This window comes from Bombus huntii, chromosome 12, assembly GCF_024542735.1.
Source record: "Bombus huntii isolate Logan2020A chromosome 12, iyBomHunt1.1, whole genome shotgun sequence".
In the NCBI taxonomy this organism is placed as follows: Eukaryota; Metazoa; Arthropoda; class Insecta; order Hymenoptera; family Apidae; genus Bombus; species Bombus huntii.
The window spans coordinates 5,575,460-5,603,320 of NC_066249.1; the positions used below are offsets into that span (position 1 = coordinate 5,575,460).

The following is a 27,861-nucleotide window of genomic DNA, read 5'->3' on the forward strand; positions in this document are numbered from 1 at the left end:
TACCTCTCTCGTCCACCCTTTCGATCTTCTCCTTTTATCTCGTGACTCTCTTCCCTCTTGGTTCGCCACCCTCCGCTACCCCTCCGTTTCTTCTTTCCCAACCGACCCTCTATGTATATATCCGATCCCTTGCCCTCCCTCGAGTTGGCATCTTCTCTCGCCCTGCGTAGCGTCTACGCTTCTCCCAGCGTTTGTTAGTTCGCTCGCACTCGCGCGAGCCAGCCGCGACGCGACGCGTCCCGGGCGTTCTCAGCTTTTCCACCCTCGAAGCGCGCACGCGCGGCTGCAACCCCGGGGATGTCCTCCTTTCTCTCGCTGCGGGACTTTCTTTCTGTCTTTTTCGCTCCTGCAGCTTCGAAAGATAGAACGAGATCGAACGAACGTTGGACAAAGAGGCGAGGTAAGAGGGTGGTTGTATCCCCTTTTTCCTTCCGTCTCCTTCCTCTTTCCGTTCATCCTGTTTTTTCTCCTCGCTGTTTGGACCTTTTCGCCTTTCAGTAAGTTTATTTTTTCTTTTTTTTTTTTTGAAACCCCATGTTCAGACGCGAGAGCAACATATTTGTCGCGTGTTGATCGTTTCTCCTCTTTCCTCCTTCTTCTTGCTCCTACAGCGTTTCTTTCGTGTTGCTCCTTTCTTTATTTTATCTTTAAAAAACTTCTTCGTACTTTCAATTCGCTTACTTTTTCCAGTCCACGTGCGTATTTCGCTGCTATTCTCCCGGTGTTGCCGATTGGCCTCTCGATACTTCAACTTTCACACGTGCGTCGTTTGTCACAGCCATAGACCCGACGTGTCCCTTTGACTTTTATTTTACTCACCGCGTATGTAGGTGCGTGGGACTTGATTTTCCGGTCGCGAAACTCACCTACTGGTTTTACCTTATTTTCGCTCTCGGCTTCGCGTTGCTCCCATCCACCGTGCGTCTCTCTCCTCCTCTTTGTATTTGTTTTACGCGTTTTGTCATTCCCGTTTCCTCTTCCCGTCACGCGTCGAATCTTCCTAATTTTACTATCGAATATCTCGTTACCCTTTCCATCACCGTTTTTCTCTTCTTTCTTTTCCACATACGCGTAAGTTCTTCTCTGCTTTCTTACAAGCGCTTCTTAACTTTTCTTCTCCCTGTCTAATCCCTCTTCGCTTCGATCGACTTCTTTTTTCCATTTATTCCATATTTTCAGTTTGCCCTCTCCCTGCTAAAAAGTTTTCCATCTTTTCGTTTCGCTGTGTACATATACCTTCGAAGCTCATGCGAATCGTCTTCCGCCAGCCTGCAGGAATATTCCGGTTCGATTCACCGGCGTCGTTGAATATTTTAACCGTTGATCAATTTCGACTGTTCCGCAAGAAAGAAACCACCTACGCCGCAGCGAATTCTTGCTGCAATTTCTACAAACCGTTACTCGTCCTCCGATCGTCGCTTTTTCGGTTCAGTTTTTATTTTCGTTTCCTTTTTTCTTTACGAGTGTGCAAAGTTACAGGTTTTTTGACGAATGAACGATCGTGCAGGATATACGGAAGCTGTTACAGAGAAAATGACGCGTGAAAGGTTGGATATAGTTCTTCTTGTCACTGCTAGTTTTCCAGCTTCCACTTCCCCTACAACCGTTTGTCTTCCGTTTATCCTTTTTTGTCTCACTTTGGCTCCTCTTCTTGTTCATTCGTCAAACGCCAGACCGTTTTGTCGGTTGACACGAAATCGGACAACGCGACTTGTCTCTCGTAATTTCGGCGAAACAATCGGAGTCGCTGGATGCCAGCTCGAAAGCAGCGAGAATTTCTCTTTAAGCGGAATCCTCGTTCAGATCTGCCGCGGAAAATTGCCACGGTTGCTCTTCTTTTACTTCATTAATATCGTCCTTCGTACCAATTGCCTTTGTTCTTCTAGCTTTATTTATTTCTTTCTTTCTTCGATTATTTAATACTACTTGATTTATTTAATACTAACGGTCCTCGTTCCGATATTATAATATAGAGAATTACGTCGAATGTTAGTTACTTTCAGATCAAATGTCCACGGCAGTGAGCAGAGTCAGGAAACGGGCCAAAATAGTCAGCAATTCCATTTTCGTGCAACGAGGAAGGTAAATTTGCGACTTTGAGAATGTTATACGACGAGTTTAGAAAGAAAGCTGTTCGTTTCTAAAATTATCTTCGTTAATACCGATGTTCTATTTTAAATATTTCGAATGTTTTTCACCTCAAGTCCTAAGAAAAGGAATGCAAAGTTGTCTCGTTAAAATAAGCACGTTACATTGGTTTCTCGTCTTATCGTTCTTCCAGCACGACGAAATGGTCGGTGTTATCGCGTCTCGTGTTCGAGATTTTCTAGGTAAACGAGGATCGTTGTGGAACGCGCGAGGGGAATCGAACGCGAGCGAGCAGCGCGCAAAATTCCGCGCGATTTCTCCTGTTACAACACCATTTGAGCGACGCGGCTTAATGCGGCTCCAGGGGGAAAAAACTGCGCGTTATTTCCTACATAAAGCGCGATATTTATATCACGAAGCGTGTATGCGCGAACCAAAGCCGACAGCTTAAGCTCCGTATGAAACGACGTTCGATCGAACGTTCGTTCTCGTTTAACTCTCGTCGAAAATATGCTAGAAATTTAGTATTTCGATTGGTTTTCCCTTTTAACCGCTTCGATATTTATTTCGCCCCTTTCCCTCTTTTTATCCGTACTCGCCAATTTATATCTTGCTTTCAATTTCTAAACCGCGAAACAAAGACAGTGACAGTTGAATAGTCTGTATATTTCATTTGTTTAATTACTTAAATTAACTGTATATTTAAATAGAGATTAAATATTGGTAGTTCCGACCATTAAAGTCGTGAGACGATATTCGCCATTAATTTAACTGTCATTCTTAAAAACGATGATTTATATTGCAAGGCTGAAGATTCATCTTTCGTATCTTAAACTACAATTTCTCGCGAAATCACGACACCGATCGTTTTCCTTTTTCTTCGACCCATCGCTCTCCGCGAGCAAAAAGGATTGGCGTTTCAATTCGCCGGAAATTCGACAAATTCCGGCCGTTTTTTCACGCGCTAACGACACCGGACAGATTTATTCAGCCCGCACTGCAACTCGTTTCCGGATAAAAGTCCTTCCACTCTGACCTGCTGGACTATCTCCGAGATAGTCTCGCAAATTCTTTCCCTCAACGACGCTTCCTCGGCGCTCGTTCGCGATATTTTTTACGCTTCCGAAATCGTAACGATCTGTATGAAACGAGACTTCCTTAACACTAGATTTACCAAGCCTGGTTGAACGACCGGTTGCAATATTTAATATAAAATTGTACGTTCATTGTTATTTATCTCTATTCATCTAATTTTAAAATTCATATATTATCTGATTAATCAATTTCTCAATTTTTGTTAATTTAAGAATTTACGTAAAATTAGACGAACAGAAGAAATGACGATTTTAAATTAAGTTTTGATTTTTTTTGCAATTAATTGTTTTTTACAACGATCACATTAAAGATGGGAATGGGAAATACTCACTTTTTTCTTCGAGCGAGTAACGCTAGGAAAAAATATATCCGAAATTTTGTAAAGTTATGGAATTGTCAAAGGAGGAATTTTGGTCCCACCCTGAGAATTAGATATTGGGAAGATCGAACTGGTCTCAAGGGGTTGTTGCGGAAGACTCGAATCTTTCTCGAAGATCGCTCGTGACACGACCACGGCCAAGTTTCCACGATCCTCTGTTCCACGTTTTTCGATCCACGTTTTCGATCCACGTTACCGAAATTCGAATAGCTAAATCCTTTACCGCGACCGAAGGAATTATTTCTCGATTCAACGAACGCACACAGCGAGACGAATCGTCTCTTTCATTGTGTCTCTGAAATTGGATCGTGAAAAATTGGGTTTCCTCGATACTCTGGCCATTTTGAAATGCTGCCAACGCGATCGTATCGGGCTAACAGGCAATAACGACGGGCGAGCGATGATCGTAAACGATGCAAAAAGCAGAGGATAATAAACCCTCGATCGTGGTTCGTTCGTTCCACTTGATAATTCACCTCGCACCCCGCTTGCCAGTCGTTTCACGATAGAAACTTTCGGTAAAGCTCGGTCAACAGCACGGTTTACAGTCGGTGAACTTTGCTTCAGCGCAACTGGATTCGTTGAAAAATCATCGAACTTAGCTCGCTTCGTCTCCAAGTTATCGCACCTATCTCCTGGATCGGGAAACAGTGACGAAAATTAAAACTGTCGCGAGAGAAACGCTTGCTTGGTGCGGTGAACCAAAAATTTACGCGGTTTGCGTGCGCAAGAAGTTTCACGTTTGGCAGAAAGTCAAAAGTATCGCGAGCAACGTTCTCTCGTTCGATGGTTTATTCGGATAAACTCGCGTAAGTACAATGCGTCGCGAATCAAATGGAATGGCCCTGGGCCAATAATTAATTCAGGATCGTGCAACGATCGTTTAATCTGTAACGCAATCTCGCGTCGTGTCGTCTCGCCAATTTTCCAAAGCAATCTGTCCGTTCAAACAAAGGCCTGTAAGTGGATCGAAATCATTCTCTATCCTCGATTCATTTCGTTCGTTTTATATTTTATTTTTATTTCTCCTCCGTAACAAATCGAACGTACGTGTTCGACAAACTTTGAAAAATATATCGTCGACGACGAATACGATGAAAATATTCGACGAAATTCTTCTCCTTCGTTGCGTATAAATCATAAAGAGATATCCGAAGTATAAAAGGCAGAGAATAAACGAGAATTCATCAACTGAATATACTATAATCCATATATTATGGAAAGCAGCGGTACGTACAATGGCAGCGACGTTAATCCGACTGGAAGGGAGAAACGGCGGTAATTAAGGCGTATCACCGGGCTGCATGGGTGGTGCAATCAAATGGCGCAGCCAAATCCCTCGGAAAATTGATAATAAATGGAGAACCGAGATCATTGTGGAGCATGGATCCGCGTGAAATTGTACAGCTTCGCCAATGTAAACGTCGAACACGATGCTAGCCTTCTGTGCTAGTAGTTTGCACTGATTAACTTCGTCAAGTTGTTCTCCCGGAGGGTCTTCAACTTGCAACAGCGGTTTAGCTCCGCTACTAATACAATCGCTAATCTTTAAACGATCCGTGCACGATGCTACAATCGTAATTGGATAAATTTATTGCTCCGCATACAGAAAACGTTCAAGAAAGGGACACATTGTCTCCAATCGGAAATATATTTCCAAACAGTAAAATAATTCTTCAAGCGTAAGATATTAAAAACTAATTCTCTGTCGATGAGTCGAACGAATCTATGCGAAATATCCTGTTTAAGTAGTCCAGCGTTTCCAATCGAAAATATCTTATTAAGAACGAAAGATTCTGTTTCTATGGAAATCACGCGCGAACTTTTCTTTTACCAAGAACGTAAGTAACGAAATAATTGTTTCTACAAACAGTAAAATAATTCTCCAAGCGTAAGATATTAAAAACTAATTCTCTGCCGATGAGTCAAACGAACCTATGTAAAATATCCTGTTTAAGGAGTCCAGCGTTTCGACTTAAAAGCGTAGCCAACGACAAAATCGTCCTCGGAAATTACATAAATTTCCGTCTGATCCCCGAGCCGCACAATTTTTTCCAAAAGCTACGAAACAACAGAGAATGGCGGAACAACCGGTTCGCGATTCGGTTAATTGCGTTTCGGCTGTTTCGACGGAGGTTAATAGCAAAACGGCGAGCGTACAAAGGAGCGGCACGATCAGGTAGCCAGTTGCGCTCGCCTCTTTCGTGGAGCAATTAGATTCAATTACAGGATCGCTCGACCGTAATTAGAACGACCCCGTGCTTTTCTACTCGCCGCCGTTGCGTTTATCTCCGCAAGTTCCGCGAATCGACGCCGCGTCGGGACGCTCGGCGCCTCGCCAGACAATTTGCGATGGGAGCTTCGACGAACCCGGTCGTGCAAACTTGCTTTTTCAATTTTCTTCCTTTTTTCTTCCCTCTTCCTTCCTTTCTTTTTAACGTCTGCCCTCTTTTTCTAACAAAATACAAACGTAGGCGTTGGAACAGAAAAGAAAACGAATTTCGAAAAGGTCAAACGTGCAACAGTGTCGGATAGCAATAAATTGGTGTATCGCTGAACCTCCGCTCGCTTTCTCTGCGAATCATTTTAATTTTAATTGCACGAACACTCGTCACGCTGGCTTTTTCGTTGCGCGATCGCCTTTGACGAAGCTTAGCCTTGTCCCCTTTGTGCTCCGTGTTGAATTCGCTCCGGGGTATACCCGCCAACGGAGTTTTAAATATCTTGAAGTAATTTCGCTAGACTAAGTACCTCTTTGCAGCTTCGATAATTATAATCAACCTCCTTTCGTTGCGTATGCACCTACGTAGATGGTCTACTCGAACGTCTGTCGATCTGGAAACACGTTTAAACGCGTCTCTTCATCGTCAATTCTTAACGTACTATCATTAACCGCTCCCAACAATCGGTTACTTGTTTGCGTCAAATATTTTTATGTCACGTACGTGTTCGTGGTAATTCAAAATCATCGCGGCAGAATACGAACCTCTCGTCACCCCCTTGGCGCGAGAAGAAATAATCTTCGACTTTCCGCGTCATCGAGATTCTTCCAAATGCCCTGAACAATCTCCTGCTGCCCCGTAATTAATCAGCCCTTCAACTACGTTCCGAAAAAGACATCGATCCCTTTGGAAACGTGAAACCTGTCAACGACATCCCTCGATTCTGCGTTCGGTTCCACCTTCCTCCCTGAGGAGACTTGGTTCCATCGTTCTCGGAAAGTCGATGTCACAGAATGCAGAAGCTGGACGCTTTTAAATTCGATTAGAAAACAAGCCAACAAGCTTTGACTCGGCCGAGCCTACGGATTGACGCAACTTACTCCTCGGGAGAGGCAGGAAAAAAATACCCGGCGCGGCGAGGGTGTGCCGCGAGGTAGGAGAGGGCTGAAAGTAGGCCAGTGGGTGATCGGTCCACCCTGAGTCTCTCCACGCTTGCGTAACGTAACGTTTCCCGGCTTTTACGTCATCGTACAGTCCAATGACGTCACTGCCGACCACCACGCACCACCTCACCAACCCTGGTCCGCCGGAAACACGGGGTTGGTGCATGGCGCCACGAGTCGAGCGATGCCTGCTTTTGCTCCCGGAGGAGCCAACCTACCGTCCAACGGGTTCCCCACAGAATTCTTATGCGAGAAATTGAAAAATGAGCGCGACGGGAGTGGCAGGTTTTTTCGCACGAGGAACGCCGACACGACGACGCGATGACGAAAATGAATCGTCGTTCGCTCTTACGGTACTTCGAGTGCACCTTTCATTCTGGATTCTTCGAGGCGCGATCGATAGTTTTTGATTGGAACAGGTCGTGGTTTTAATTCGCGAATAAATCTTTTCGTCGTTCGTACAAAATTTGTACAAAATATTTTGATACTTGGCGAAGCTCGTCGATGTTTCCTGGGCTTCCGGTTATGTTTGGTTAAAATTCGTAATTTAAAATACCTAGCGATGTACGTACGTACGTAATTACGGTTGCAAGCGGAAGGTTGACGCGATCTTTAAGAATCTTCCTCTTTAAAATTCTCGCATTTTGTTCGGATTTTTCTTCGTACTTATGCAAAGAGTGAAAAGAGGAGAGGCTGGTGTTAAAACACGAGGGTCCGCCGTGCGAAAGAAATTCGCGAGAGCCATTAGCCGGGACATGGAATCGTGGACGCGGTATTACGGAGGGAAAATACAGCGATACGTATACGTTCGATGTCCGCTTGCAAATAACGTGGACGCGGCTCGTACAACGTCCCTTTGTTCGGTGCTTCCGCGCGCTCGTCCATCGAGGTCGGAAAGTTTATTTTACTTCTCTAGCGATCTTCGTTTTTCACTTCTATTCACTTCGCTTTTACGTATTATTACTACAAAATCTTCTATGTAGTTGAAAGATCTTCCATCTCTAAACGTAATTTACCTTTAAGGCGGGTAATTTATTGTCCCTTGAATTTTACGTTAAACTTTCTTAAATGACGGTGAAACGGTCCTCCTGTTCGATGAAACCAGACCAAAATCGCGAAGACGTAAAAGTTTGAAAGTTAACGACGAAAACTATCACACAATTCCTGGACGCGATACATTTGCTTCATACACAGTTCCTACAGCGTTTTAACACTACGGCGAAAATTACTACAACTGGCGTCTTATTAAAAATCTGGCTGAACGATATAATCTGTCGTACAATTTCCAGCCTATAATTTGCCATTCAGAACGCGACCTTGCACCGCAAATGACGTACCACGTGTAGCTTAGTCATCGTAATCATCGTTCGTGCGAGCAAGAAATTTATAGTATGGAACGTTACGGTTTTAGGGAATATGTGTGACGCGATAAATCCAATCCTAAGGGTTGCGAGATTTCTCGAGATTTCAACATACGCGAAGGGGAAGATGTAAGTCCGTAGGCATTTGAAAAATTCTCTAAAACTCAGGAGCAACGCCGGAAGGTGGCGGTTAGCAAGCAACCCTCATCTTCGCGTATTCAAGCTCCATTAAGCCTGACACCAGAAGCTCCGTTGCCCCGGGCTATGGACCCGGGATAAGAACCCCCTCGAATTCCTCTTATCTGGGTCAAAGATATGTGCTCTATCGCCTGTATATATGTATATCTATATACACGTACGGTGTGCATCCTGCACGATAAACATCGTTGACACGGATCATCCGTGCAGACTTTTCATGCCGGTCCATTCGTTTCCGATAATGCGCTGACCGAGCCATTTGCAAAAGCGTCAACCGATTCGCGAGAGACGATATGCGCCAACTGTTAACCGTTTGCTTTTTCCATTTGCCGCTTTGCTGCAATTTAGTCATTTACCATCGTACTTTGAGTTCGTTGAAAGTGAATTTCCGAGGTACGATGATTTCTTGATGTAAACTTGCGGATTCTCAATTGTTTCTAGTTCAATGGGTTTTCTAGTTGAATTCCGCGTAGGGTAGAACCTGGATTCTCAAGTTTCAATGACTCGTCGGTCCCACCTAGCAGGTTTCCAATTTCTTTTTATCCCGGCGTAGTCTCGTTTTATCCTCACGTAGCCTCTGATCCGAGCATTTCGAATTTTCGTTTCGTTTGATCGTAACGCTCGTACAGTCGAGTCCCAGGACCTTTAAAATCTGAACTTGCAACGTTTACGTTTATTTTATTTCCAGCACTTGCTGCCTACAGCTCACAGATTGTTTAATTTCCCTCGGATTATTTGCACATTCAGATCCAAACATCTCTAGTATCCGAGCTTGCGCCATCTTATCATCTTACAGACCTCTCGAAATTTGTCGTTTATTTTGCTTGCAAAGTCCAGAAATTTCTTGGCTCGAGTTTCAGCTTCGTTTTCGCTACGACGTGAAACAAGTTCCTAGCTCGCCTATCCAAATTCTTGCTCAGGATATTAAGTACGAAACAAGGAACGGTTCTCGAATAAATAGTCGCGACTCGATGAGTCCAACCTGTTTCTGGGAAATTTCCGGTCTGTCAGTACGGAAATTCAGTGCGGTGCACTCGCTCATCGATGTTTTCCGCTCGAGCAAATAAACTCGGCCGATTTTCGCGTTTCCTCCCGTTCGCCGATGCCGCTACGTCCACAATTTCAAGCGTGCAGTTTAATTCCGTAAACAGTTTCGTCTCGCGACCCATTAACCCGAAGCGTGCTAATGTATGGTAAATATTTAATAGCAGCTGAAACCGGTAAATAATTTCACGAGAACGAGGTTCGATAGTTGTTGCTTGGCCGCAGCTACCGACGCGGCGGACATCGTTTTCCTCTTTCCACTCTGTTTGTCTCTGGCATTTCTGTTATTTGCACGTTACTCCAAGATATCGTTAATCGATCTGTATTTTTCGATCGCACACCACGATGCAAAGACGAGAAAATAGACGCAGGCTGTTAGGACGGATGCGTATACTATCTTTACACAATTTAATTATATAATTGAATTAATAATCTTTGCTGTTAGAATTCGTTCACGTCCGTCAATTTTATCGAAACAATGCAGAACTTTGATGATTCTAATTCGATTTTAATTCTACAGGGACCGTAGACCAATTGCAAGACGAAACTGGAGCAAATTGGAAAGCTAAGGAATCGAGTTTGCGATATTCTTCTGCAATTTTCGACAGTGGAAAGTAGCTTCGAAATTAGAATAAGAATTTATCCTTACGGAGCTAATTTAATCGACCGAGTTGTCGCGAGCTGGCCTGTCTTCCAACAAAGTTTCTTCGAGAGATCGTCCCTTAAAGCAGTCGCCGGACTCGCGAGAGTTTCAAACTGACCTTTCGTCACAACGTAATTATAACGTTCGTTCGGTCTTTAGAATGCGATTACACGACGATCGAGGGGAATTTCGTCGGTTGAAAGCCGGTTATAAGCGCGCTTTTGGAATATGTCAGTCCATTGTGATGCAACGTTCAACCGTCGAATCGAATTTGCATAAAGTTTTCAAAGCTACGTTAGCTGAAATGCAATTTGTATTCCTCGGTTCGGTGGACGAGAAATTAATTCAACGCGGCAGATGCTTCAAGAATAGATCCAACATAGCGATTCTTCCGAGTTAAACGTCGTTCGAGTTGCGGCTTGCGTTGCAAATACAAAGAGGATGGAGGCAGCTCAAATCGCTTCGGATTGAAATCGCGAGTTACCAATAGTTCGAATAATCTTGATGTTTATGTTCTGAAATTTCGGTTTACTTCTATAGAAAAGTCATATTCTCGTCTTGGAAGATGCTGTACTTTCGAAGCGTGTCTGACAGAAACTGCAAGTGTATTTCGAACAACTCAAGTAGAAGAACAAATTTGAACGAATAAATCCATCAGGACTTCGACTAGATTTAGCGCTGTGACATCTGTGATCGTTATTAACGAGGAAACGGAGTTAACTGGATGTACATATTTCTATTAAAACGCACCGATCTGCTCTAAACTTTGCGAGACTTCGATCTTTATGCAACGAAGGAATTGAGAGTTTACGTAAAGCGACGAAGTTTTACAGGAAGCTTTGCGTAACTAATTGCGACACTTGAGATCGTACATACACAAACGGACCAAGGTTTACAGAATTAAAACAAATCTTTACATAGAACGTCGAAAACTTCTCACAGTTTCGGTCATTTCCGTTTAATTTCGTCTCAACGTGGAAAATGTTGGACAAATTATCGAAAAGGAAATCGCGTCGATTCGAAGGTGTTCAAAGTTAATCGATAATCATCTGGCGGTATACGTGCGCGCAGGAAATCCACGTCCCGGCAGTTCTCCACCTGAAATAACCGTCGATCCGTGACCTTAACCCTATCCACTTCATCGCGCGCGTGAAATGTCGCCGAACCGCTTTGATATAGCGCGCAGCCGAGTCTCGGATGTCTGTAAGTCTGCCAAAAGCCGTAGCTTCTATCTATCATCGCACTCTACGCGACGACAATGCCAATAAACGCCACTCGACGCAAGAGTAGGTCAGGATTTCGCAGCGAGATACGTCGATCGAGAGTTCGTCGACGCGATCGCGGATCGGTTTCAACGCCTGTTGTCTCGTTAGTCGCGTATCCGCCTCTGGTTTCCCACTGCCGGTCTTAGTTCGATTCCCAGGCTTTCCCTACCCAACGTTTCCGGTTTCGACGTCGACCATAGATTTTCAGGTTTACTGCGTGTTCTTACGACGGAGCATCGTAGGATTTGGATCATTCGGAGTTTGATGACGAAGGATATTGGGCTTAGGAGGGCTTAGCTGGAAGATGCAAGGAAGAATAAAGATCGCGGACTAGGAGAAGAAATAGGGAGGGAACGAATAAAAATAAAAACCATGGAGTATGACGTGACTTGCGGAAATTTAGTTTCGACGATAAGAATATGTTAAGTCGGTGAATAAAATATATTATTTGTTAAATTAAACTGTCGAATTTATCCTTCCGAGATTCAATAAACACAGAGATAAAGCGCTATCCCAGGATCACCATCTTTTACACGCGAGCTTAAAGCTCCGATCTTGAAACCCTCGTCCCTATGTTCTACTCTATTATTACGCTTCTATCGCTCCTCCAAGGCGTCCGTAAATAAAGTAGCTACTAGCATAAAGGCAACCGTAAAAAATTGCACAACTCTCGGTGAGATCTCAAAGAGAGACATTAACACGATCATTCGAGAGACGCGTAGTGATCCATTGGACTGACGAATTTTTTCGAAAATTCGCTGTTACATCGGAGGAAAAATATCTTTTTCCTCGAAGTAACATTACCTTCCAGTTCACGTACGCGTTGTCCGAGCAGGCCAGCATAAAGGTAGAGTTTCACGGGTCACGACAACGAAATACGAATGATCCAGCGTAACGAGATACGGGGCCAGATAGTCGTTTCCGTCCACCTTCCATTAGCGGGCCGCCACTCGATGAATAAACCCGCGTTTAATCCAATTCTTTCAAAAGCGAGCGCGCTTTTGTTTGCCAACCCACTTTCGTGGTTTAGCGACATAGTTGTGTATCGTAACATATTGAACGATGAAAAATGCATGTTTCGTTAGGGGGGGGGGGAGGACGAACGAGGAAATTGAAGTCTCAAGGTTAATTTTTCAGCTTGGAAAGGAGAGTGTGCCGCGTAATAGAACGGGCATTTGTGGATCAGACGGTGATCTATACGGTGTCTAATCCTTGACGTACCAAGAAAGAACGATCGACGCCTTTTCCTTGAGAAGATCTTTTTTAAGAACTCTGCGAATTGTTTTATCGTTGCGTTAATTTGTGTTGCCGTACTTTTTTCGCAAAGACGACTCCCTCGAATTTGGTGATAGCCACGTTACGATTATCGTCGTGGCTTAACCTACAGATACTGAGAGACTTTTCTCTTCTCTATTAACATCTTTTCAACAGGATTAACAGCAAGAGGCACGATGAAAGAAAATATCTTGCGGACTCGACCCTTTCCTTGTCGCAGCATGCGTCGCCGCGGCGCCATCGGATGGGAGATATTTAACGAAATTAGAGTGTAATAAAACGCCCTCAATTAGAGATGATCCTATTCGATGGATCAGAACCACTTTTGCGCGGTCGCGGGTGCGGTTATGAGAAACTTCCCCGGAAGACTATTCGATAGACGCACGTTCTCCCTCTCCCCTCTCTTTCTCTCCCTCTTCCGTATTTCGCGTGTTTCAACCCCTTGTCTCTCCATTATTTTTCTCTAACGTCCGCCTCCGCTTTAAAACTACTACTTCAACTAGCTGTTTTTCTTCCGTTTCCTTTCTACTTTCATATTTCATCCCATTCATCTTCCTGCTTCTTCCGTTTCTTTCTTCTCTAATTCTACCCGTTCCACCGAGCTTCTTTCGCAAATTTGTCATCCTCCTGATCGTGGTCCAGCTCGGGACGTCCCTACCCTCGATCCGACCCCCGATTCTTCACTCTATCGCCTCTTTCCCCATCTTCCTCCCACCTTTTTCTTATCTTCGGCCAACGTACGGCCGACGCGATCCTTTTATCCTCGTCCACAGGCTGTCCCTTTCTCGTCCCTATCAGTCAGAGCCTCCCTTTCTCTGCTTCTCTTCTCTGTCCCTGTTTCTCGTCTCTCTCGATTCATCGCGATTTCGTCCGGCGTTCTCGTCTCGTTCCAGGCCGGATCGATAGAGCGGAGTCTGCGTCTCCAATCCGCGCGTATATACCCGTGTACTTTATTATCATGCGGTGCACCCGGTATATTCCCCGGATACACGGTACTCCGATGCGAACCGCGCCCGTTTTTCAGCCGGGAACGACAACCCCTCTGACAGAACATGTCGGCCAGCCTGCCGGAAACCACCGCGTCACCGGAAGGATACCGCCGCGCGCTGGGGTAACCTGCCTGTCTCGCCATTCCACTCGTTGGATTATAATTAATTATGTTCGATTCGTTGATAATTGGGCCGAGGGGGATTGATTATTCATTTTCCTCTCGTGCTTTAGCGATCTTCATATTTTGATAATTAAGCACATTCTGATTATTAGCGTTCGTTTTGTACCCTGGAATGTTTAGAATTATTCTTGGAAAATTCTTTCTATACGGATCGACAGAAAGTACTAAAAATTGTATTGCGATTGATTGTAAAATTGTACTGTAATTGTTTCAACGTTCCGTTATCGATATCGTATTACCATGTTCGGTTTAACTAGGGAATTTGCCTGCAACGAAAATCGAGGAAGGGGACAATCTCCGCTAGAAGATGCAACAACAGTTAAATAGCACAGTGAATACCTGCATTAAGTGTACAAAACACTAGATAAATACAGGTATTTCCTTTTGCTAATTCCAGCCAAAGTAGCCCGAGTTTGTTCTACTTTAATTACCAGTGCAATTTTACCTCTAATTAACAAATGTGCTATCAACATCTCCATTTGCCATTCCGTCTTTTTTCTAGCAACGTTACGCTACCATGTAACTTTTTATAGGAAAGCCTTTGAAATTCTTGCGGTACTTGACAAATTTTACGCGAGACTGGGAAATCGATTTTGCGTGGAGGGGATCGAGGCAATTCAACATTCCAATTACACGGACTCGGACTTGTCGGCTGACGAAAACTTAATTGCGATCGCGCACCACTGAAACAGGACCAAAGAGCTGCGTGAAATCGTCTGATCGGGACCAGAGGCTCTGCAGACGTAATTCCACCTCCGTTTTCGATTCTTTCGCACGGAAGTAATAACCTCGTCTCACGGGAGCGTAGCGAGCGCGTGATTCCGTGTAAGAAAGTTTCCCTCGGTTCACCTAGATAATTTTCTCGTATCCAAATTGATGGATCGGCTTGGCAACTACGATCGGACGAGGACCGAAGTTGCGAATCTTTCGAATTCAAAGTTTCTTGACTCCTGAACTTTGCTTCTCGTTGGCGTTTATTTTTTTATTTTCAATACCCGCGAGCAATGTTTCATAAAAATTCGCGATCTAATCACAACATCTCGTGGATTGTAATCTCCGTCTCCTTTAACACTAGAACTACCACACCAATTAAATTGACTGGTTTTACAATTTTATTTTAAAATTCCTACTTCGTGTTATATCTTTTTCCGCGATGATGTAATACTTTCGCAACGATAACTAAAAGAATAATACGATGAATTTTCTTTTCTTTTCTATGTATTCAAACTCAAAATAATTTTGTATCCAGGCTACTTATATCAATATCAGTCAAAACGACTGGTATTGGTATAAATGTAAAAGGGTCCTGCAATGTGTTTATCGAAGCCCAATTAACCAATTTCCTCGTTTTGTATAACTTCCCACACGGTTTTAAAATTTTTACTGCGTAGCATTCGATATGATGATATCAGTTATCAGGAAAATTCCGGATCGATCGCTAGATCGCTAGATGCTAACATTAAAAATACCACAGCGGTCGAAATGACTGGTTCTACAATTTTTAAAAATGTGCCAACCCTCGTTTAGGAATGACGGTCCCAAATGGATTAATAATACCAAAAATGTACTACATAACATGGAATTCCTTCTGTAAGAAAGTAATAAATCAATAAATATAAAAAATTCTATTATTACGTATTTTTTAAAGATCAGTCATTTTAATGACTGTATATAAGTAGCCTTGATACAAAATTATTTTGAGTTTGAATATTTTGAGTTTGGTAGAAATAGCTTCGTGTTAATTATCTAATGTAGTTCTAATGTTAAAATAAAAAGTTGAACAGAAAGATGTTATCTAATATTCCTCAACTACTATTTCATACGTGTACGACTATCTCCCTGCCTTTCGTATTTTCAATTACGTCAGGCTCTATATTATGTTGACCAAACTATAACATTCGTCCTACATTCCGTAGCTTCCTTGATTTCCTCAAGATCTCGTCCGATCAATCAACGGATACTAGGAGCAATCAGAGAAACTGTATGGGCATTCGTGCGCGAATAGATTCCTAGTGAGGCACAATATGCGCACACAGGCCATCGTGCACGCTGACCCAACACGTTTTAACGACGATCGATCCTGTGTATAGATCGCGGCCTGCAGTCGAATATTCGGTTCACCAGAGACACGCTGTGAGATCAATGCTGCTTGTGATTCAGGGACACAATTATTCGAATTAGAGATTGGCCGTGCTGTTTGCGTCAAACATGCTATTAAGTATCCTCGAATGGCGACTCGACACGGCAATCGAGTGATCCATTCGATCGGCATTGTATATAGTCAAACGACTCTGCTAAGGCGTACGAAGCGTTCTAACCGATAGAATAAAATCGATCAAAAACAGAATCGTGGTTCGATCGCAGAATTTTGATAGTAAAATCCATGTTATATATTCCTTAATTGCAATGAAATACGGGCACGTAACTAGAACCGCTTCTGTAGCATCACAGGCAATAACTGTGTCGAGAAATTGGTTCGGACGAATGTCATGTGGTCCAGAAAGGGCCATATAACGCGCCAATTCTCTTCAAAGTTATTACTTGTAAAGTTATCGAAGTAGTTCTAGCTACGCGTCACTCTGACTATCGAGAGTATAGCGATTAGATTTTTAAAATCTTACGTGGAGAGCACTGTCTTTGTATCGGAATTTCGCTTTGATCTCGAAGACTTTCTTCGTTCTTCCACAAAAAGATCTCGATCGGATCGATAAACGTTAAACGTATCGACTCTTACACAGCTTACCGATCGTCGCCAAATTTCCTCGTGATTCTTACTTCTCCTCAGCGACGCTTCTCGCTCACCGTTATTCTTCTACCGCTTTTTCCATACATATCTCGTCACAACTAAGAAACGTCTTCGCAGTTGCACTAATCATCGATCTTGTCAAAATGATCGAACGAGAAAGCGGTTCGTTAAAGAGGGAAAACGACGGATAGAGAGGAAGAAGTTGACGGAGAAGGAATTAAGGTTCGAACGATCGATCGAGACAAAGTCGATAGAATTAGAAGGATTAATCGATAGAGGACTGTGGGTAGGGGCAGGGGGGTATAGTAATTTATATCGGGCTTGCACCTTAATAATGGCGTCTCCTCGATTTTGCACGACCAATCGATCATCGATAATTGGTTGCCGCTCGATCGACACCGCTCGTCTACCGACGATTAACTTTTTTATTTCTTCCGCGACCGCGTTTCTATTCGAGTTAAACGCTCGAACGGCTTCGCCTGCCGGCCTATTAACGAGAATCGAACTCAAGGCGCGCTTCCATTGTCCTCCCGTTGACGTTAAGACCGGGGAGGATCGCTGGAAAGGTCGAGGGCCTCGTAGTTCGTCGACGTCGCAGCTGCTTCAACAGTTGCACGGAAACTTGTAAGAAATTTTCAAAGAAAAAATGTCCTTCCTCTTTCTCTTTCCTTTCTAGAAAGTAATTTATAAAAGAAAAAAAAATGATACCTATAAACTGGACAGATAAGGAGATCGTTTAGAGGTTGATACACGTTCGTATTACGCTCGTTGACATTCGTTCGTGGAACCACCGGAACGTTCGACCAATTTTTACAATTCTCGATTAGGTTGACACGCGGTATCACGTATTTATCGCGTGTCAACGTTTGATGGATACGGATCTATTTTTAATACGAAACGTATCTATGCAGGACGAAAACGAATATAGAACGGATAGTTCACCTGGCCAGACGTACAGCTTTCTCACGATTCGGATATGCATATCTATATACAGGGTGGTTCACAAGTTAGGCAAACTCGGCTCCAGGCGAACCATCAAATTCTTGCCACGTTAAAGTGCAATTTATGGCAGCTGGTTTCACGCGTGATAAAATTTCGATGGTCGGCCAAAATTGTTGACGATCCTAACAAAATATTTTCTACAAATATCCGAATGGCCTGTCTGAAACAAACGGTGGTTACGAAAGTAAAGTGTCATTAAAATCAGAAGAGTTGAACGTTGATTTCTTAGAAACGTTTGACCCAGTTTTTTTCAATCGTCCAGTAGCCACGTGTATCGAGAGAACGACTCGCGGGGAGCTTACTTTTCGTCAAAGTTGTCTCGTAGGAAGGCGAATTGATTATCGATTTTCGTTTATCGAGCCTGGTCATGCGCGAATCTTCATTCGTCTTCCGTCAACGGACTTCCGGTCGAAACGCGCGTCACGTGGGCCCGATTGCCAGCTACGTTCGATTCGACGAAGCTCACCCGTGCCGTGGGATGTTCGCAAATACTCGACACATTCCAATGAGGACGCCGATTTCATTGAATCGGAGACAATGAACCGGCGCTTGATTTACCCTTCGATCTTCAAATTAAACGCCGCGTTGAGAAATTACGATCGCAGACGAAGATCGCACGAGCGTTTATCACTCGGACAATTTTAACCGTTTTAAACGAGGAAACAAATATTCAATCCTGAAATTTCACCGGATATTTTAAGGTTACCGATAAAATAGTAAAAGGAAATATACCATTGTCGATTACGGAAGTACTATAAGCATTTAAAATACCTTCGAATCCATCACGCGACTCAAACTTTCCCAATCGAGTAAAAACAATAGTTGGAAACTTGGAAGAAAATACGTGTCCCAAACACGTCGACCGCTGGTTTGAAGAAGCGCGAATGCTCATCAAGGGTCCCCTGCGACAGACAATGCTCGTTTCAACTTTGACAACGTTTTCTTAACCTTCCTCGTTCCTGATGGCGTTGAAACTCGGTCGACGCTGGAAAGGGGTCGCCATTGGCCCTCAATTCCCCGCGAAAACGTCGCAATTCGCGACATCAACGCCCTTCGAGAAATTTCCACCCTATCCGCGCCACGTCGATCGGAGTAAATCCACCGATGATTTCATTATTGCCGCGATTCACGTTAACTCTGCTTCGACGTTGAGGCTTGGCGATGATCGTCGAATCGACAGGAGCTATTCCCAAAGGATTTACGACTGTTTGTTTTTAGAATCGTTTGCATAGATGATAGCGAGCGTTACCGAATCATAGCTGTCGAAAGTGTCGGAATATCGAAATATCATGTTCCTTCGTGGAACAGAAAGAGCGTTTAAAATCCTTGCACGCTTCTTTTCATTGTGGAAAGTGCGCGTTTGGCGATGATAGAAAACGAATCGTAGATCCGTGAAAAGGGAAACTTGCCAGGCTGTGTACTTAATGCATAATTCATTGGCTGCTGCTTCAACTTCCATTGATTTGCCGAGGTGGCAGGGTCGCGACCGAATGAAACTGGGTTGCAAAGTCGCAGAATCGCCGAGAGCAACCGCGGCGATGATTCTCCTGTGGTCGCGCACCCACCTCCCCGGAAACAAAAACGACCGACCGCGATATATCGTGGCACTCTGAGAAGTGGCATTCGCGAAACATCTGCCGTCGCTACGAATTTAATCTTCTGTGGCTGGCAAACGTAAACGAGAAACGCTCGGGACAGTTTAAGCCCCAGCTTTACGTCTGTCTATTAACTTGTTTCCCTTTATTCTTCCTGCGTCGCAGCAAAACTTCCGAAGCTAAAGTTCTCGGTCGAATTTTTCAACGGAATTTCTTTTGTATCGAGAATTTACGTTTACGGCGTATTCTGCGATGACACGGTTCGCGGATATCGCGTCGGAGACTTTGTACTTCCGCTCCATCTCACCAAAAGCTGCCATTCTTGCGTATCTGGCATACGCCCTTTGGTATCGTTCGATATTCCAGATATTTGAAGATCGCTTTCGTTCCACGACATTTACAAAATACATATTATATTTCGTTGTATCCTCGGTCGTGATTTTCTTTCTATGCTTGTAACACTTTCCTTGCTTCGCTATAACGTCATTCGTTGTTCGTTTTATTGGTGGAATATTTCTCAAGGTCCTTGCGTTGTTATTTTCACAATTGAAATCCCCTGTGAATGTCCCAAAGCTGTGTGCTCTCATCGCTGAAATTTCTTTCCGCCGTTCTAGTGCCATTTTCTCGTTTGCCGTTGGAATTTTTCCACGCCCTTGCATCTCTTTCTTTCTTTCCTTCTTCCTTATTAATGGAATTTCATTTCTAATGCTCTTGCCCTGCTTTGCTTTTTATCGCCGGAATTCCTCCATTTTCTTGGAGGATTGGCGTCCCTCGTTACTACGAAGTATCTGGCTATGACCGCTTCTCCAAATTGCGAAACACCCAGCTTCGTCGATTACAGTGTACCACGGAAAAGTATGGTCGAAGGGAAGTATCGTGTGTCGAGCGATAAATCACTTCGCGGCACTGAGATCCACGGTGCACACGAAAGTAGCTGGAACTATCAGGAGCACGCCACACGCGTGCTCGGCAATCAGTCAGTCGACAGAAATGATTCTCGAGGAAGTGACCATTAGTAACGACCGCTGGTTGACCACAAGATAGACCCATACATGGCAGGTACTTAACTAAATAATAGCTAGAAGCGTATAGAATAGGTCTGGACAGCTCGATACTTGTTGCAATCGAAGACAACCGAGTCGATTAGAATTCTAACGAAAAGTGCCGTTTCTAGCCGAGCTTTCACAGAACTCGGACGTCGTCGCGATCGACGTGAATCGTAGAAAAGAGAGATTTACTGCCGAAGGAGATTTCGTATAATCTGTCGTACGATAGATCATTTTATATCGTTCGAGTAGAATAAGAATGGCAGAGGATTAGAACGCTACCTGCAAAGGCGATCGAAAAATTTCGAAAGAATCCACAAGTCCAGCTGTGGCTACTCGTTTGCACATGAAATTATCGCGAGTCAAACGGATTTAAATCGTAACTCGTCGAAACATAGGGTACTTGGTTAGATGCCCGTGGAGATCGGTAAACCTGCGTTCATTCGGGAACATATTAATGTCTGAAGTTATTAGATAGCGTCTGCTGGTCTGAAATACCATGTTACACGCTGTCACTTGATCACAGCGTGGTCCGCTTTGTGAGGCAAACAACGCAGATGAAAATTGATATCGAAATGAAATAGGAAAAAATTCTTCTGCCAGTTACAAGAAGCGATATTATCATTTAAATTTATATTTCAAATTTTCAAATCAGATTTGAACGAACTAAGATTAGAAGGATGTAAATTTCTCTGTACCCTTCGTTTCCTATATTCTGCCAATTTCATTTCATCGACTTTCCATCTCATTTTCCCGTCGAGTATCCACTCATTTTCCACCTATGTTCCAACCGCGGCTAAAGTATTCCCCAAGGTCGTTTCGCTCAGCTAATCAGAGCATTCTTCCGAGGCACGAGAGCGGAGAGTACAGAGACAATCGCGAAACGCGGCGTCTTTAAGAGCGCGTCGTGCACCACCCTTGTTCTCCGCACCCTTTTGATTCCTGCGAGAACAGTAAGGCTAACGAGTAGCGCTCTTGAGGCCGAGCTAACTCGTTATCCCTTCAACGTGACAACTTTCGGTGACACAGGCGACACGATATAAATGAGAATAAAAAGATCTCGGCGAAGAGGATTCTTTTTCAGCAACGGGACGTGAAACGAGAACGTTGCGTTTTCTTTCAGACGGACTTTTAATTTACGATTATCGAGAATCGAGGAAAGGAAAATTTTGCAAATTTTCCCAACAAAACGATCGAGCCTGGGGAATTTCGGTATTTTTTTAATTTACAAACATGCTTCCGATTCAAATCTCAGCTTGTAAATTATACTTACGAAACTCCGGCTGACAGAAGATCGCTTAGTTGCCAGCCCAATAGCATCACGCGATACATGAAAGTGAAATTATAGTGAATTATAGCGATAGTGAAATTATAATATCTGAGGATCCAACAGATCGAGGTACAAATTACTAAACGCGCACCGATCGCGAAAACGCAGTTTAAAAGTAGAGATTTAGAGGTTGACAGATTTAGAGGTAACAATCAAAGCGTTTTCCAAATTTTTCTAAGACCAACCACGGTTTACCATAGACAAAATTACGCGCACAAAGCGAACCCGAGAAGAAAGAAAAATGGAGATAAAAAGTAACAAGAGCAGGTGCGACCGACATCGGTACAAGATCTGTACGTAGCTCTATCGATCGACGGTCGTCAATTAGACGCGCAATGGAAAATTGGTTAAGAATAGCCTGACAATGGAGGAGAATAGCACGAGGACGAGGGAAACGTGGAAACGGGAAAGCAAATGCGCGGAGAAAGATGGAGGAAAAAGGAGGTGAACAAAGAGAAAGTCGACGCTCGAAGAGCTCGTCCGCGCGAAGAAAAGCTGCACGCTTATAAATAGCTCATTAACAGAAAAGCGAGCTATTACCGCACCGAGCCGGTATCACGATTACGCACACGTCGTTGTAAAAACGGTTCGTCGTGCTTTGAAGGATAGATGATTCACCGGAAGAGTACAATGGAGAAGAGCAACAATGGAAATTTTTAGAGAGCAATTTAAAAAATTCACCGCGTTCTTTTGCCGAGATCGGCCGGATAAATCGGATACGCGAGGAGAAATTGAAGCAACAATTATCGGAAAATGTATTTCGATGGAAAGGACCGTATCTAGCTTCGACGAAAGCGAAATCCCACGTGAATCTTTTATCGTTCTTTTTAATAAACTTCTTTCTAACTATTCTGTTGTTTGCTATTTCCGTGGTTCTTACTTTATCACCTTTTTATTACCCTCTTTCCTTTAACTTTTATCTTTATCCCTCTCCTTAATCTGTCTAACCTCTTTTTGCGTATTTATGTAAACATGACAGATCCATAGGTGGAATAAATAAATAAATCCTCCAATTTATCTTCATAAACAGCGTTTCTCCTCGTTAGAAATTCTTGTCACCGTTAGCATCTTCGATAGCCACTTCGCACGATATGCCCTTCGATCGAAGGCTTTTTACGACACTCTTGAAAATTCGCTCTCGATCGAGAGAACGTTCTGCCAGTGTCGTGGATCGAGAGAAAATATTCCGAAGCGTTGAACGAACTTCCGGTTCAACGATCCCCGTTAATCGGTTATTATTGAAAAAAAATCCGGCTGACCCCGGGAAACTCTGTCCATGAATCTGTTTGGCGGAAAGTTAGAGAGACAAGGGGTGGAAAGTGTCGCTAAAGTGCACTCCAGCCAAGACTCGCGACTATAACGTAGCAAAACGAGGAAGAAATTGAATTCGAAAGGAGATGGTGGAGATTGCCTTCTAGATTTCTTTGCCTGTTCTCTTTTTTTCCTCCTCTTCTCACCCTCTTCTCGTATCTTCCCTTATTCGCCTCGCGGTTGATCGAAATTTCCGCTTGATTCGCAAGCATTTTCCTCGTACGCGCCATCCTCCACCGAAATTACTCTGATCTCGAGACCGAATTTTCGACCAACAAGCGTACATTCTACGAAATCACTTGAAATTTCGCTTGGCAGCAGATATTTTCCGAGTACCATTACACGTAGATTATTACAGATTCTACCAAGTTGCAAAGATTCGGCTACATCCTCTATAGTTTCGTATTGGACACTGGTTTCTAGAAAGAAGCGTTGTAATGGCGTGACATCAGGTTTCAAGCGGAAATAATTCGTCGTTACTTGGAACCACGAGATCGAGCAAACCAGTGGCGGACAACTTGCGTACGGGGGAAATTAATTAGCCCGAAAATTAGTTCTAGAGCCATTGGATACAATGAGCCAAGCGCAACGAGGCCGCCATAAATTACTCGAGCGCGTGCTAAAGAGAAGCGACTTCGGCTCCTATAAACTATGCAACGTCATCAAACGCGTGTAAACAGGATTTACTAAAATTCCAACACGAATCTATGCTCTACAATTAACTATACAATTCAATGAACCACGTTATCTCGCGTAACGTCGTCATTCTACGCAGGCATTACGCTATCGTTGGAATATACCTGCAGAATACAAGGAGAATCGAGGTATCTGGAAAATATTCGACGAGCGAAAAATACTGGAATATTTCACGATTGCCGTATATTGGAACCTGATTGGTTCAATTTGTCAATTTGTTGGCCCGACGAGACCGAAATAACCAATCCCTTGCAACCTGGTGAATGCTGCCCCGGATATTGCCGTGATAATGGAACAGATCTTCGCCGAATTCTCATGGAAAACTTAGAACCTTGAACTACTTTTACCTCGAAGCAACTTATAGGCGGTGAAACGTCTGCAAACTGTTCTCCAATCGTACGGCCCTGAATTGATTTCTAGTCGTTAATATAATTATTGAATTGATAACTATTCGTTAATATAATTATTCCGATAACGTTTCATCGTGACGCTATTAATCACTGAAGCGATATTACTAAGGTGACGAAGCGTTTACCGTTTATACTTTTTCATCGGATACGAATGATTTATCGAGAAAGTTTCCCAAGGGAAGAACGCGACGTGGGAATACCATTTACGGCAGGGAAAAATTGTTTTTCATGTTCAAAGAGTCGATTCATAAATTCGTACGAATGGTACACGGTTTATTGCGTATAGTTCTTGAAACTAAATGATAAATGAACGACGATTTCGCGATCGTTTCCATACTTCCACAGCCAATTTCCTCGGGGTAAAAGTAAAAAAACGGTACAACTATCGAAAAGGAATGATTACATTGGCATGGAAGGAGCAGATAAATCGATAGATTGCAAAGAAGGAAACACGAAGTACGAGATGATAAAATCGTACAGTCTATTTACGAATCGTCGATATCCTGCAAGGATGTTCGTTCGCAACCGTTTCCGGACAGATCGAGAGATCGAAGAGGCCTTTTTAAAGGGTATATCGAGCTAATTCGTGGCCTCGTGCTGGCACAAGGTCAGGAAAATCAATAGAACACAAACAACGGTGTAACGATGCCGCGGTCTGATAGCGGCCGTGGCATGGCGGCACGACATTCCATTTTGCGGCTTATCGCGTGAGTTCCGTAAGGTCAGTGACAAAACGAGCCGTGTACCTGTTACCACGATGCAAAGCTTTTTCCTTGAGATTCGCATAAATCGTCCACTTCCATCCCGTCGGTCGTCCACTTTTACGAGACGTACTTTGGAAAAATAACGCGTCGTTGCAAGAAAACGAATATCAAGTAGAGAATACCGGGATGTCAAGGGGAACGAAAGCTTTTCGTACAAGTAGAAGACGAGATGTCACGCGAACCGATTTTCATGGACCCAATTTATTTGCGCATCCTTTCGTTGCATCGCTTCACGTTACACGTCACATATTTCGTGACTATGTGTTATTTCTTCTTTCTTCGTGTTCTTTATTTTCTCTACGGTAAATAGTCGTTGTTCTGTCTCATTTATTTCATCGCGGAAGGAACAGCGGCGCGATAGAGCCTGTTTTACGAGACTCGTTCTTCTCTCGATCAGAACAATATTTTTCTCTCTTCGTGAAAGCAATCTCGATGCAACGATTCGTAAAAGAAATAGATACTTTAATGTCGATGAATCGTACGAGATATTCTTTACATCGTTTCATACCGGTTTACGTACGAACCACGTACACACTGATATTCGCGTAAAATTTGATCGATACAACCTACGTCATCCACGTATCAGTCGTAATCTGAACAGTATTAAACTTTTGCGTGTATTGTCCCGTGATGTAACCAATTTCAGTACATAGGTATTATCGGATAGAGAACAAGCGTATCAGAGTCAAATACAGTGGGAGCCAAGGTGTCGAATAAATAAATTCGGGTCGCGATATATTGGATTGGCAACTAAGTGATTGCGGATTTTTTCATTAGATGGTATTGACAAAATCCGCGATCACTTAGTTGCCGACCCAATATTTTATTTCGTTGACCAATTTCTCCGGAAATATTCGTGGATACGCTGAACACCTCGATGAAATAATCCAAGCGAATAATACAAAGCGAACGTTAATTGTTACTCGAGAAACTGTTTCAATTTGCGAGATCTCTAAAACCTCTAGATCTTCCTAGTTTACTTGTAAGTCACTGTATGAAGTTCTTCGTGCGACTGTCGAAGATTAATTAGCTTTTCTCTGCCTTTGTATATTTACTTAATGCAGAAACGCGATAACCACGAACTTGTAAACGAGCGAAAAATGCGACCAGACGATTCCACGAACGAGCGAATGAATAATTCCTCGAGACAGTTTAATAAATTTTAGATCAGCTAAAGACCGGCAGACGAGTCTGTTAGAGCAATGACAGCGCAACTTGATCGATGACGTTCCTTATCGTTGGCTGTTTAAAGGTTAATGCGAGAGAAGTAATAGATCGGTCACGCGACGATTAGCTCGTGAAACAAACAGTACGAGAAACTGTCTCTTATGATTAATATACCTCTACATCTGGAGCTCAACTTTCCCAGTACTTGTTTGAAAAGTTGAATATTTCAGTCGCTCCAAGATAGTCCAATTTCATTTGCAAATGTCTCCGAACCAATTGTCCACGAACGGTCACGGTCATCTCGTTATATGCGACGATAGAAAGTTTCGTCGACGAACCGTTTCTTCGGGACGAGATCGTCCCCGCTCGCTTTCACGGAATTTAATTTCGTCGTTTTATCCCGATGACAACAGGCCGTTTCGATGACAGCGTAAAACGGCTGCGAAAGTGTTCCCGCTCGGCGGAATCGCGACAACTCTGCCGTGAAATTCCGACCATTTGCCAAATACTTGCAGCATTCCTGATCTCCTCGACAGACTGCTGCCAACGGATGTCAAGGAGCTCGTTTAAAGACAGATCGCCATAGAAATCGCTAGTTCCTTTGAAACTTTCAAAGCTGCTAGATAATTCTTCCTTTTCCCTTCTCGCGGAGAAAGTCTTTGCGGAACAATTTAGTACTATCGTCCTCCTTTGGCGCCACGTTCCGAGGAATTATTGGAAAAGGAGAATTTCTTCGGTCAGATCGCCATTTCAGTGTCAATAACTATTTCTTCATATCCTACCTCGAACGAATCTCCAAGAATCTCCAAGAAATCTCTAGTTTCGTTCATCGTCGAACGAAACTCGATTCGTTTTCATTGCCTCGTAATAGCCTAATACATCATAGTGGCCGTTTATTGGATCGCAAATGTCCACGCGCACGGCGTTAGGTTTCGACTGCTCCACGTTATATAATTGGTAGGATCGCATTCGCGGTTCACCGTCGATCGCAGCTGGCCACCGTAACTGTGATTAATTAATTCGAGCCTCGCTCGTCAATGTTTATTGCCTCGTTTCCCGCCATACTCTCTCGTGCTGGATTTCTACGAGACCGGTATCAAAGCGACCGCCGATCAAATTCAATTCTCCGTTTGATCTTTCCAACTCTGGGCTACCTGTGCCACGTTTCCGTGAACGCGTCTCGCAGGTAATTACAGGTCGCAAGCTGAATCTAATCAATTTGCCAACTGTTCAGGTTGTTATATAAAATGGCACACGGGGTTTCAAGGGGACATTAACGCGGACGACAAAGGATCTTCGCCCGATTAAAGATGGAAAATACAGGGGACGAGTTGTACGGCTTGTAATAATTGCGCGGAGTCAGAAATTGGCTCTTTGTTGACATTATTAATGTTTCCAGCGTTTTGATAGCGATTTAACCCGCGCGACGTTCTGTGGTTTTAGCGAATGGAACGCCAGAACGTTGAAAATGGACTAATTGATTTAAAAGATCGATTGGTTCATTCGCTCGCGTTACAGTGAAAATCGAATTAGGGTATTATGGAAACTTGTTTGGAAAAATGTTACCAACTGAAACGGAGATAATTTCAATAGAAGGTATTTGTAACGTTCATTAGTGGCGTTGTACAATGCTTTCTTCGATCGTAATTAAGCTATTAATAAACTGCGAGATATATAAATCGCGTTATATATTGTAATAGAATTTGACAAACGTGCAGAACGTAAATATTCTGACGGGCCGAATCGAATATCGATGAGTTTCAAGCTGCTTCGAGGGCCGATATAATCGCGACACGGGAATCATTCGCTCGCTACGTCAGCTGCAACTATCGATTGCAGTCGAATTTAATTAATTTGCCAGCCACTTATCGCGACATCGACGAAATACAC

The 27,861-nt window shown here is 43.4% G+C and overlaps 1 protein-coding gene and 1 long non-coding RNA gene across 6 annotated transcripts in view; one reads left to right on the forward strand and one right to left on the reverse strand.

Annotated features, from left to right (window-relative positions):
• On the forward strand, window positions 1–27,192 carry LOC126871778 (uncharacterized). The gene is made up of 4 exons (XR_007691735.1): window positions 1–400; window positions 13,627–13,844; window positions 14,162–14,278; window positions 14,438–27,192. It is a non-coding gene; the product is annotated as an uncharacterized LOC126871778 (long non-coding RNA).
• The window catches only part of LOC126871688 (solute carrier family 12 member 4), a 100,872-nt gene that overhangs the window by 31,977 nt on the left and 41,034 nt on the right, over window positions 1–27,861 (reverse strand). The window lies entirely within an intron of this gene.